The sequence below is a fragment of the Thermobia domestica genome, chromosome 15 (assembly GCF_964235325.1).
Source record: "Thermobia domestica chromosome 15, izTheDome1.hap1.1, whole genome shotgun sequence".
In the NCBI taxonomy this organism is placed as follows: domain Eukaryota; kingdom Metazoa; phylum Arthropoda; class Insecta; order Zygentoma; family Lepismatidae; genus Thermobia; species Thermobia domestica.
Genome location: NC_137468.1, coordinates 155,682,350 through 155,694,061, shown reverse-complemented (window position 1 = coordinate 155,694,061; position 11,712 = coordinate 155,682,350). Strand labels below are relative to the sequence as shown.

Sequence of the window (11,712 nt, the reverse complement as noted above, 5' to 3'; positions counted from 1 at the left end):
GGTAAAGAACTACCAAAAATCAAATTTTGGAGGTTATTGACCCCGTCTTATAAGGTTTTAACGCGTTATATGGATATGTACAGAGGTTTATTACCTTCATATGTTTATGTTCCCTTTTAAATTTGGGAATTATCAAATAACAAAATTCGGTAAACGTTTTCTAGGACCCATTGGTGTCCCTCTTATGGCCAAATATTCAAAATTTAAAGGTTATTGACCGGCTTTATTATTGAATAAGTACAGGATTTATTACTTTTTTCATAAGACACAGGTGTGTTTGTGTACCAATCTTAAATTTTGGGAGGGGGTACATTTCTTATTGTCATATCAATAATTGGTAATTGTTCTTAGAATTGGGTGGTATCTCTTTCTTTGGGTAAATTATTGTCAAATATGAGTATGATCACGTGATCAGTTATTGACCTATGATGGGATTAGGAGCCCAGGACATTGGTACATTTAAACTTTATAGGATAATTTGAGAATGCGTCATTGGTATTGATTATTACAGCCAAATATAAACGTAAGCAATACGATGTACCACGTGATTGACCTTGATGAGGTAGTGTACAGGGATACATAGCTAACCTTATTGAATCTTATGACTCATAGTCTTAAGGAAATACATGCTACAACACTGGCAAAGTTATTGTTGATGCAATTTGATTGGTGGATCACTATCTTTCGTGCAATCTGATTGGCTGATCACTATCTTTCGTGCAATCTGATTGGTTGCTGATGTTCAAATCTTTGCTGCATTCAGTTTTATTTTAACATTTAAAAAGTTTGAAACTTTGGTTTGACATTTTTTCGTTTGAAATTTTTCGTTTAAAAATTTTTGTTTCGAAATTTTTTTGTTTCAAAATTTTGTTTGAATTTTTTTGTTTCAAAATTTTGTTTGAAAATATTTTGTTTAAAATTTTTTGTCTGTAAATTTTTGTTTCAATTTTTTTGTTTAAAATTTTTCGTTTCCAATTTTTATTTCTGTTTCAAGATTTTTGTTTGAAAAAAATTTTTCGTTTCCAAATTTTGTTTCAAATTTTTTGTTTGAAAGTTTTTGTTTGAAAATTTTTTTGTTTGAAATTTTTTTGTTGCAAAATTTTGTTTGAAAATTTTTTGTTTAAAATTTTTTCGTTTGAAATTTTTCGTTTCCAAATTTTTTGTTTAAAATTTTTTTTTGTTTCGAATTTTTAAAGAACCGGATCTGTTAGAACTAAAACCTCTGGCAACATTGTGGTGCACATCAGAACATGTGGTTTGTTCTTGAAATGAAAAAAAAACACTTCATTGAAATGGATCATTTTATTACACTCCACATACATCCATACCAGATAGTGGTTCTGGATATTGTCGATACAATGTATTTTGAACTTCGTGCACTAGTTTGTCTTTAGCATATAATTTTAATTCCAATTGAAGTCTTTTAAGGTCTATTGCGATATCAATTGGTGGAAACTCAATGTCCATTTGATCACAAATAAACTGTTTATCAATACAGGTATGCACCCACGAACGATGTTGACAACCATCACAATATCTAGATACATGTTGTACAATATGCATAACACATTTTTCAAAATAGTACTTTTTCAGGAATATACTTGTTTTGTTACACACTTCCACTGCATGTTTCACACACTGAAATACGTTGATAAATTTGTTCCATTCAGTTTGTGTTAGATACACCATGTTGCGAGGGACATGGAATGTACTCTTTTTACGTAACAGCACCATCTTCTCTTCGAGGATCACTTCATGATTTGAGCCTAATGATTTGACTATGGTCACGTTTAGCTCATCATGAAAATAATCGTTCATTTGGTCGATTCGTGCCATTCTTCACAGGTCAGTTGTACACCAAATTGTTCTGCTTTGCCCAATCGAATCACTGGTTCAAATGTTCTAGCACTGATACCAATCATCACATGTTTTGTTTATTGGATAATAGCTTGCGAAGATGAACTCTTTATCGTTAGAAGTACACATCTTTCCTCCTGAAAAGCACTTGCTCAAATGATTTCGTGGGATGACACTGTATTTGCTGGTTTATAGTTATTGCTGATGTCGAATGTGCTGACGTTTGAATTCATGATTTCATCACAGTTACAGACGTCATGCCGACCAACCAAATTCATACAACTATGTCTAATGTGCTGACGTTTGAATCACAATTGCTGACGAATCCGGCTGTGTACTAAATTCAAATTGATGACTTCGACCCAAGAGTCTTTTATAGCATAAAGATACAGATCCAGTATTTAAGAAACGCAGCAGTTCTTCTTGTTTTGATGCCTCCATGGGTAAATATCTTGCTGGTAAAATTATATTCTTATCATTTTCAAGCTTCACTACGATTCTTAATCCAAACTTTGTAGGGATTTTTTGGCTAGCTAAGATTCTATAAGGTACATTCTGTTGTAAATCAGTAATCTTGGTAAATGATTTCATCACATCACGTGTGTTTAGAAACTGCAGACAAGTAGCCATGATGACGTTACCACGAATACTAACTCGAACGATGATGCAAAACCGATGTCGTTGCATTATCATGTTCTGACGTGCACCACAATGTTGCCAGAGGTTTTAGTTCTAAACAGTTCCGGTTCTTTACTAATGAGTGCACAAACTTAAAAGATGTCAAACCAAAATTTTCCAAACAATAATTTCAAACAAAAAAGTTTACAAACAAATATTTCGAACAAAAATCTTTGAAACAAAATTTTGAAAAAAAATTTTTGAAACGGAAAAACTTGGAAACGAAAAAATTCAAACAAAAAATTTCAACAAAAAATTTTAAACAAAAAAATTCAAACAAAATTTTGAAACAAAAAATTTCAAACAAAAAATTTGGAAACGAAAAATTTCAAACAAAAATTTTAAACAAAATTTTGATACAAAAATTTTTTTAAATTTCAAACGAAAAATTTTTAAACAAAAAATTTTGAAACAAAAGTTGTCAAAGAAATTTCAAACAAAATTCTGAAACAAAAAATTCAAACAAAAATTTGAAAGCAAGAATTTTCAAGCAAAGTTTCAAACAAAAAATTCAAACTAAAAATTTTACGTTTCACGGTTAACCGTCAAACTTTATCCGGTTTTTTAACTATTCGATTAACAAATAAACGGTTTTCAAAAAAATTCAAACAAATTTGAAACAAGAGTTTTTAACAAAAACTTTCAAACAAAAAAAATTTACATTTCACGGTTAACCGTCAAACTTTATCCGGTTTTTAACTATTCGATTAACAAATAAACGGTTTTGATCATATTTATCAGTGAGTGCAAAATGTTGAACGAAACCAAGATTTTTAAATGTTAAACAAAACTTAAAACTGAATGCAGCAAAGATTTGAACATCAGCAACCAATCAGATTGCACGAAAGATAGTGATCAGCCAATCAGATTGCACGAAAGATAGTGATCCACCAATCAAATTGCATCAACAATAACTTTGCCAGTGTTGTAGCATGTATTTCCTTAAGACTATGAGTCATAAGATTCAATAAGGTTAGCTATGTATCCCTGTACACTACCTCATCAAGGTCAATCACGTGGTACATCGTATTGCTTACGTTTATATTTGGCTGTAATAATCAATACCAATGACGCATTCTCAAATTATCCTATAAAGTTTAAATGTACCAATGTCCTGGGCTCCTAATCCCATCATAGGTCAATAACTGATCACGTGATCATACTCATATTTGACAATAATTTACCCAAAGAAAGAGATACCACCCAATTCTAAGAACAATTACCAATTATTGATATGACAATAAGAAATGTACCCCCTCCCAAAATTTAAGATTGGTACACAAACACACCTGTGTCTTATGAAAAAAGTAATAAATCCTGTACTTATTCAATAATAAAGCCGGTCAATAACCTTTAAATTTTGAATATTTGGCCATAAGAGGGACACCAATGGGTCCTAGAAAACGTTTACCGAATTTTGTTATTTGATAATTCCCAAATTTAAAAGGGAACATAAACATATGAAGGTAATAAACCTCTGTACATATCCATATAACGCGTTAAAACCTTATAAGACGGGGTCAATAACCTCCAAAATTTGATTTTTGGTAGTTCTTTACCCATGAAAGGGAACGATGTGGACCATCCAAATTTATAGTGGTACATATTGAGGTCCTGTACTATGATACCAAATGCTTATATTAAACAATTTCTAAAACCGAGTGGATGAGCCAAGATACCCCTCCCAAATTTTTAAAGTATGCGTCAATGTACCCATGTCTTATGATAGGAAATGAACCCATATACATGTCCATATAACCATATAACGTAATAGAACATCATCAAAGGGGAAGAATTGGGCCAGAAACCAAACACATGGTACAACATATTGCTTATGTTTATATTTTAGCAATTTTTTACCCATGAAAGGGAACAAGATGGACCATCCAAATTTATCATGATACATGTTGAGGCATGTACTATGATACCGAATCCCCTCCCTCGGGTGCATCAATGTACACATGTCTTATAATAGGAAATGGACCAATACATACATGGCCATATAACCATATAAGGTAATAGGACCTCATCCAAGGGGATAAATTGAGCCAAAACCAAACACGTGGTTGTACTAAAATTTGGCAATTTCGTACCCATGAAAGGAAACGAGGTGAATCATCCAAATTTATACTAATCTATATTAGGGTCCTATACTATAATACCAAACATGTAAAAGGGGCAATTTCCAAAATTAAAGGGGTGGGCCAAAGTACCCCTCCCAAAAAATTTAAACGGGGTGCACAAATGTACCTATGTCTTATGATAGGAAATGAATCCCCATACGTGACCATATAACGATATAAGGTAATAGGACTTCATCCAATGGAATAAATTAGGTAAAAAAAACGAAACACGTGGTACAACGTATTGCTTACGTTTATATTTTGGCAATTTTGTACCCCTAAACGGGAACGAGTTTATAGTAATATATATTAGGGTCCTATACTATTATACCAAATGTTTAAATTGGGCAATTTCCAAAATTTAAGGGGTGGGCCAAGGTACCTCTCCCGGGGTGCATTAATATACCCATGTTTTATGAAAGGTAATGAACCCTGTATACGCCCATATAACCATATAGGATAATAACACCTCATCAAAGGCGATAAATTAGGTCAAAAGTCCAAACACGTGGTTGTACTAAAATTTTGGCAATTTGGTACCCCTAAAAGGGAACGAGGTGGACCACCCAAATTTATAGTAATATATATTAGGGTCCTATACTATTATACCAAATGTGTAAAATGGGCAATTTCTAAAATTGAAGGGGTGGGCCAAGGTACCCCTCCCAAATTTTTCAAGGGGTGCACCAATATACCCATGTCTTATGATAGGAAATAGACCCCTATACATAACCATATAACTATATAATGTAGTAGGACCTCATCCAAGGGGATAAATGGGCCAAAAGAACAAACACGTGGTACAACGTATTGCTTACGTTTATATTTTTGACAATTTTATACCCCTAAAAGGGAACGAGGTGGACCATCCAAATTTATCATAATACATATTAGGGTCCTATACTATAATACCCAATGTTTAAATTGGTCAATTTCCAAAATTTAAGGGGTGGGCCAAGGTACCCCTCCCAAATTTTTCAAGGGGTGCATTAATGTACCCATGTCTTATGAAAGGTAATGGACACCTGTATACGCCCATATAACCATATAAGGTAATAGGACCTCATCAACGGGGATAAAATCGACCAAAATCCAAACACGTGGTACTACGTATTGCTTACGTTTATATTTTGGCAATTTTGTACCCCTAAAAGGGAACGAGGTGGACCATCCAAATTTATCATAATACATATTAGGGTCCTGTACTATAATACCAAATGTTTAAATTGGGCAATTTCCAAAATTTAAGGGGTGGGCCAAGGTACCCCTCCCAAATTTTTAAAGGGGTGCACCAATGTACCCATATCTTATGAAAGGTAATGAACCCCTGTATACGCTCATATAACTATATAGGGTAATAACACCTCATCAAAGGGGATAAATTACGTCAAAAACCCCGAAATTTGAATTTTTGGCAATTTTTTACCCATGAAAGGGAACGACATAGACACCCAATACTGATAGAGGTACATACTATGGTCCTAGGCTACCACACCAAATTTTTAGATTTGGCAATTTCCAAAATTTAAGGGGTGGGCCAAGGTACTCTTCCCAAATTTTTCAAGGGGTGCACCAATGTACCCATGTCTTATGATAGATAATGGACCCCTATACATGACCATATAACTATATAAGGTAATAGGACCTCATCCAAGGAGATAAATTAGGTCGAAAACCAAACACGTGGTATAACGTATTGCTTACGTTTATATTTTGGCAATTTTGTACCCCTAGAAGGAAACAAGGTGGACCGCCCAAATTTATCACGATACATATTAGGGTCCTATACTATAATACCCAATGTTTAAATTGGGTAATTTCCAAAATTTAAGGGGTGGGCCAAGGTACCCCTCCCAAAAATTTAAAGGGGTGCATTAATATACCCATATGTTATGAAAGGTAATGGACCCCTGTATACGCCCATATAACTATATAGGGTAATAACACCTCATCCAAGGGGATAAATTAGGTCAAAAAACCCCGAAATTTGAATTTTTGGCAATTTTTTACCCATGAAAGGGAACGACATAGACACCCAATACTGATAGAGGTACATACTATGGTCCTAGGCTACCATACCCAATTTTTAGATTTGGCAATTTCCAAAATTTAAGGGGGGTGGTCCTATGTACCCCTGCCAAAATTTAGGGGGTGGGCCAAGGTACCCCTGCCAAAATTTAGAGGGGGTGGTCCTAGGTACCCCTCGGTCATTGACCCCGGGCCAAGGTCATTGACCTTTGACCTATGACGTCACGAAAATGAGTTCAAGGTCAAATCGGGCATACGGGGGGGCGTACTACTGATACTGTTGATAAATGATGTAAACGTCACTATCGACCGAGATCTCCATTGTAACAGTTGTTCCATTTTAGGTGTTCCACAGTAAGTTATACGATGATATGTTTAGTTTCCTTTCTTTAGGACTATGTTAAGCAAGGGCGGATCCAGGACGGACTTCTGGTGGGGGTGGTGGGTTCTAATACTGCTACTTAGAGCTACTTTTAAGAGCTCCAAACTCTGGGATGCGTTTTATTTGTATATTTAAAATAAAGAAGTTTCCTCTTCTGGGGGGGAGCGGTCGCCTCAATCGCCCCCCCTGGATCCGCCACTGACGATAAGGAAATAATTCAACAAATAGGTTGAACAATTGATGCTCTGATCCTCACGAAGGAGGCCCTCTCGAGGCTCCTCACCCTCAATTACCCTCGCCCTCAATGATATGAGGGCGAGGAAAAGTTTTGAGCAAGAAGGCGAGAGCAAGCGAGGATAATGGACAACTCCTATCGCGAGGGCGAGGGTGCGCGAGGACGAGGACAAGCTTCGATGGCGAGGGTGAGGGTGCGCGAGGGCGAGGACAAGTTTCGGCAGCGAGGGCGAGGGTGCGCGAGGACGAGGACAAGCTTCGATGGCGAGGGTGAGGGTGCGCGAGGGCGAGGGCAAGCTTCGATGGCGAGGGCGAGGGTGTGCGAGGGCGAGGACAAGCTTCGACAGCGAGGGCGAGGGTGTGCGAGGACGAGGACAAGCTTCGATGGCGAGGGTGAGGGTGCGAGAGGGCGAGGACAAGCTTCGATGGCTAGGGTGAGGGTGCGCGAGGGCGAGGACAAGTTCTGGTCGCGAGGGCGAGGACAAGCTTTGACGGCGAGGGCGAGGGTGCGCGAGGGCGAGGACAAATTTCGAAAGCGAGGGTGAGGACGCGCGAGGGCGATGGACAATTCCATTCGCGAGGGCGAGGGTGAACGAGGGCGAGGGCCAACTGCTACTGCGAGGGCGAGGGTGAGTGAGGTCGAAGTAAAATGAACATCTATGGTTGTTAGTGCTGATCATCTTTCATCAGTGACTTCAAATAGATACATCTAGTAGTATTTTTACTTAAAAGACAGATAACTGTGATCATAATTCTCAGTTGTCGTTGTGTTAGATACAGCAAATATCAATGGATGTCTTTGCATCTCATTCTACAAGTCAAATGGAGAATATAACTGGTGAGCGAAATGTTCCTTCTTATATGTTGAATTTTATTGATGTGTTACTCAGATTTGCAATTTCACTGACCCTCAAGAGCAACATACGGTAACTTTCCTGATAAAAACGTAATACATCAAACCACACCACAGTCTATCGTTATACAGGTCGATAGCTTTTGAATATTGTCTATCGTGTAACACTCACATAGTGTTTTAGATCTAAGATAAACTAGTGTTGTCCACGAGACTTGAGACCATTTCTCGTGGAGGAATGTCTCTACGTAGCGATGTTTCATCTCGTAATTTAAGGGTTTCTGTTTGGTTTGGTATATAAGCGTCAATTATTCCAACTCGCAGTCAACATGCAGAAAAGAACCTACACTCATTGCAAAACGTATCAAAACAATCAACTACAAAAGTATAGGCCAGTGAGGGGATCGAACCCACGACCTTCGCGTTATTAGTACGACGCTCTAACCAACTGAGCTAACCGGCCTCGTTAAAAACAAGTTGGACTTCCTTTTCTTACAGTGACAAGAATGTACTTATTCGCTGAAATTGCATATTTGTTTTAGTTTTATACAGCCTATATAAATACCGCCCGAACAGGGACTCGAACCCTGGACCGTTAGGTTAAAAGCCTAACGCTCTACCTACTGAGCTATCGGGGCACATGATATTTACCGTTATAGATAATATGTGTTGAATGACATTTCAAAGATGGTATAAACAATGGGATGAAAAACTTAGGGACGAAAGTAAGTTTCGTATGTTTGTAACTCAGAAATGGCGTATATTGGTGCAACTTGAACCATTCATAGAATGTACTTCTACACTATACTATGATTCAAGAAATAACAGAAAGAAACACGTGATTGGAAAAACAAAATAATTAGATTTTTAAATAAATCGAATAACTTACCTGAAAGCACTGCAACTCGTGATGCATCTCTGACATCACAGGAGTAAAATAGCTACTAGAAAAGAGTGTGATCACCACGGACAGCAATACAAGCAGTCCAACGTGCTTCCGTACTGGTAACGTCCGATGTATTTGAACGTGTAAGTCTCCCCATAGCTTCTTAAACGTGCTCGATGGGATTGAAGTAGGAACAACAGCCAGGCCAGTCCATTCACCGAATACTCTCTCGCCTTAAGAGCTTCACCAGCTGTATTTTTCGCTTCGGTCGCTCATAATCATCCACAAAGAAGAAGTTGGGACCGATTGGTGCTCTGAAAAGACGGACGTGGAGCAGGAGTGTAGTGTCACAATAACGTTTACCGGTTAGTACACCGACTTGAAACATTTGGAATTTGGTATGACGATGCGACACTATGCTTCCCGTTTTGAAGACACCGGGATAACAAAATAACCATATTCGACAATGTTTCGAGGTTCATTTCGTGCTCCAACCTCCTTCGAGATGAATGTACAGTACCTCCAGGGTTACTATTCAGACTGAACGTGCTCGGAGTGGTAATTCGGAAAAGAGAATCCGAACTCACTATTCCTCGATCAACCTTAATGTTGTTCGAACAACTCCCACCAATATGTGTCTTTCAACGAAATAAAACGCAATAGCAGTCGTGCAAACATACCATCCCCGTGCAGTCGATGTGCGATGTAAACTGTGAAATTGGGCGCCTCGCAGTCCTCTTATATGTGGTTACAACTCTACCCGGTAATTTAGTCGATACAGCGTTATGTTTTTAACCTAAGGATCCAGTGGTCGAATCTCTGTTTGACGATGTTGACTTCGTCTTTAACAAATACAAATATTAATGCGTTGAATAATCTGAAGACTATTTCTGCTATTATGACAATTGAAGAGGTCAATGGAAGAAGGGCCTATCCCATAATTTTGAAATTTAGATAGAAATGCAGTTTTAATGTAGACAAAATCTAAGTAACATAGGTATTTTAATTTCTAGGAGTAAATACAGAACACTATTGCATATACCATAACTGATTTAGTCCAATGAGTAACAGTAGGTGACACTTCTGCCCAAAACCCATGTTTCATGGAGGAGTAGGATTGGCTCTTCTTCCACCAAGCCTTTCAGTTAATAATTGATCCTGAATATGATATGGTATTTAAATAGGTGTATCAAAGTATAAAACCGATGTTAATTTTGATTGAATAAACATTTCCTTTTCCAGAAAAGAAAAGAAATTTCAACTTAGAATATGAGAAATGTCTGAAGGCCCGTAAGCAACACTAATCTACAAAAGTTTTGGATCTCAAATACTGTTTTAGTCTTACATGATTCATAGTAACTCTTCGTCTCTTGTCCCCTCTCGTCTTATTGGCAACACTCAGCTGCGTCGTGGCTATGTAAAAAACGTACGCAGCTTTGGTTTATAAGACGTGGGGTAGATTCGCAGAGGGAGCTCACGCGGTTAATTCCATATAAACTGTAATCCCAACTCAATTATGCCTTCGTTGTTGAACGGAAGGCTAAACTAAATCAATTCAATTCAATTCCCTGGCCAATACTAACTGAATTTTAGTACGGTTACTTAAATTACCACCGAGACAAACGCCCCGGTTCCGACGATTTAAAAAGAGAAAGGAAAGACGATAAAAGTAATATATTTTTACCAAAAGGTCTAGGGATAAAGTCCTTATTCAGGCGATCGTTTGTATTTTAAGGGAAGTAAGCATTCATTGAATGGAGTAAGGAAAATATATGCAATATGAAATTAACCCTTAACTGGTCTAGTGGGGTTTCACAGACCCCAGGACATTTTTTTATACATGTATCTCTATATCTAAACAGCTGATGGAGCTGGCGGTTTTGGTATTCTCTAGTGGTCTGTAGATGACTCTGTACGTGCCATTACTCTGAATTCATTCCAAACAGTGTGTCAGTTGAGAGCAGTCTGGGGTGTGTGAGACCCCACCAGAACGTTAACGTTAGTGTTTTTTTCATTAAGGTGAACATTTTCTAGGAAACTTTCTCCCATTTTTTGCTCTAAACTTTTGTAACATTTGTAGAAGTTAAGGTGCCATGGCTAGGAGGAAGCCTGTGACAGACGAAGAAATACAGCGTCTACGGGATGACTCAACTGTCAGCGACAGCAGTGAAAATGAGTTATCTTCGTCCGTGGAAATCTCAGATGGTGCTGTGGGGTGTGACATGTCATCCTCAGGTGAAACTGATGTCAGCGAGGAAGAAGATTGTGTGCCCACTTGTGATGCAAACTATTTCTATGAAAAGAATAAATGTTTCAAGTGGAGTAAGAATACCCCTGCACTCGGACGTACACGTGCGCTGCCAGGTGTTCATGGAGCTGCAAAGGATGTCCGTGACAATTACGTTTTAGGTACTTGGCAATTATACTTCACTGACAGCATTCTACGAATTACAGTTAATCACTTAAATAACAAAATCCGTCAAATGAGAAGTAGGTATACACAACCTCTGCCATCAGTTGTAGGTGATGTCAATATGATTGAAATCAAAGCACTGGTAGGACTGTTATATTTGGCAGATGTTTTGAAATTAGGAAACGAAGATGTTTCTAGCCTTTTTGCTTCAGATGGCACGGGTAGACAGATTTTCCGGGCCACTATAAGTGTCAAGAG

At 37.7% G+C, this 11,712-nt stretch overlaps 2 non-coding genes across 2 annotated transcripts; both read right to left on the bottom strand.

Moving 5' to 3' along the window:
- Positions 1–8,544: 8,544 nt before the first annotated feature.
- TRNAI-AAU (transfer RNA isoleucine (anticodon AAU)) lies at positions 8,545–8,618 on the bottom strand. The gene has a single exon. It is a non-coding gene; the product is annotated as a tRNA-Ile (tRNA).
- Positions 8,619–8,720: 102 nt separating this feature from the next.
- Positions 8,721–8,793, bottom strand: TRNAK-UUU (transfer RNA lysine (anticodon UUU)). Its single transcript has one exon. It is a non-coding gene; the product is annotated as a tRNA-Lys (tRNA).
- Between the last annotated feature and the right edge of the window lie 2,919 nt (positions 8,794–11,712).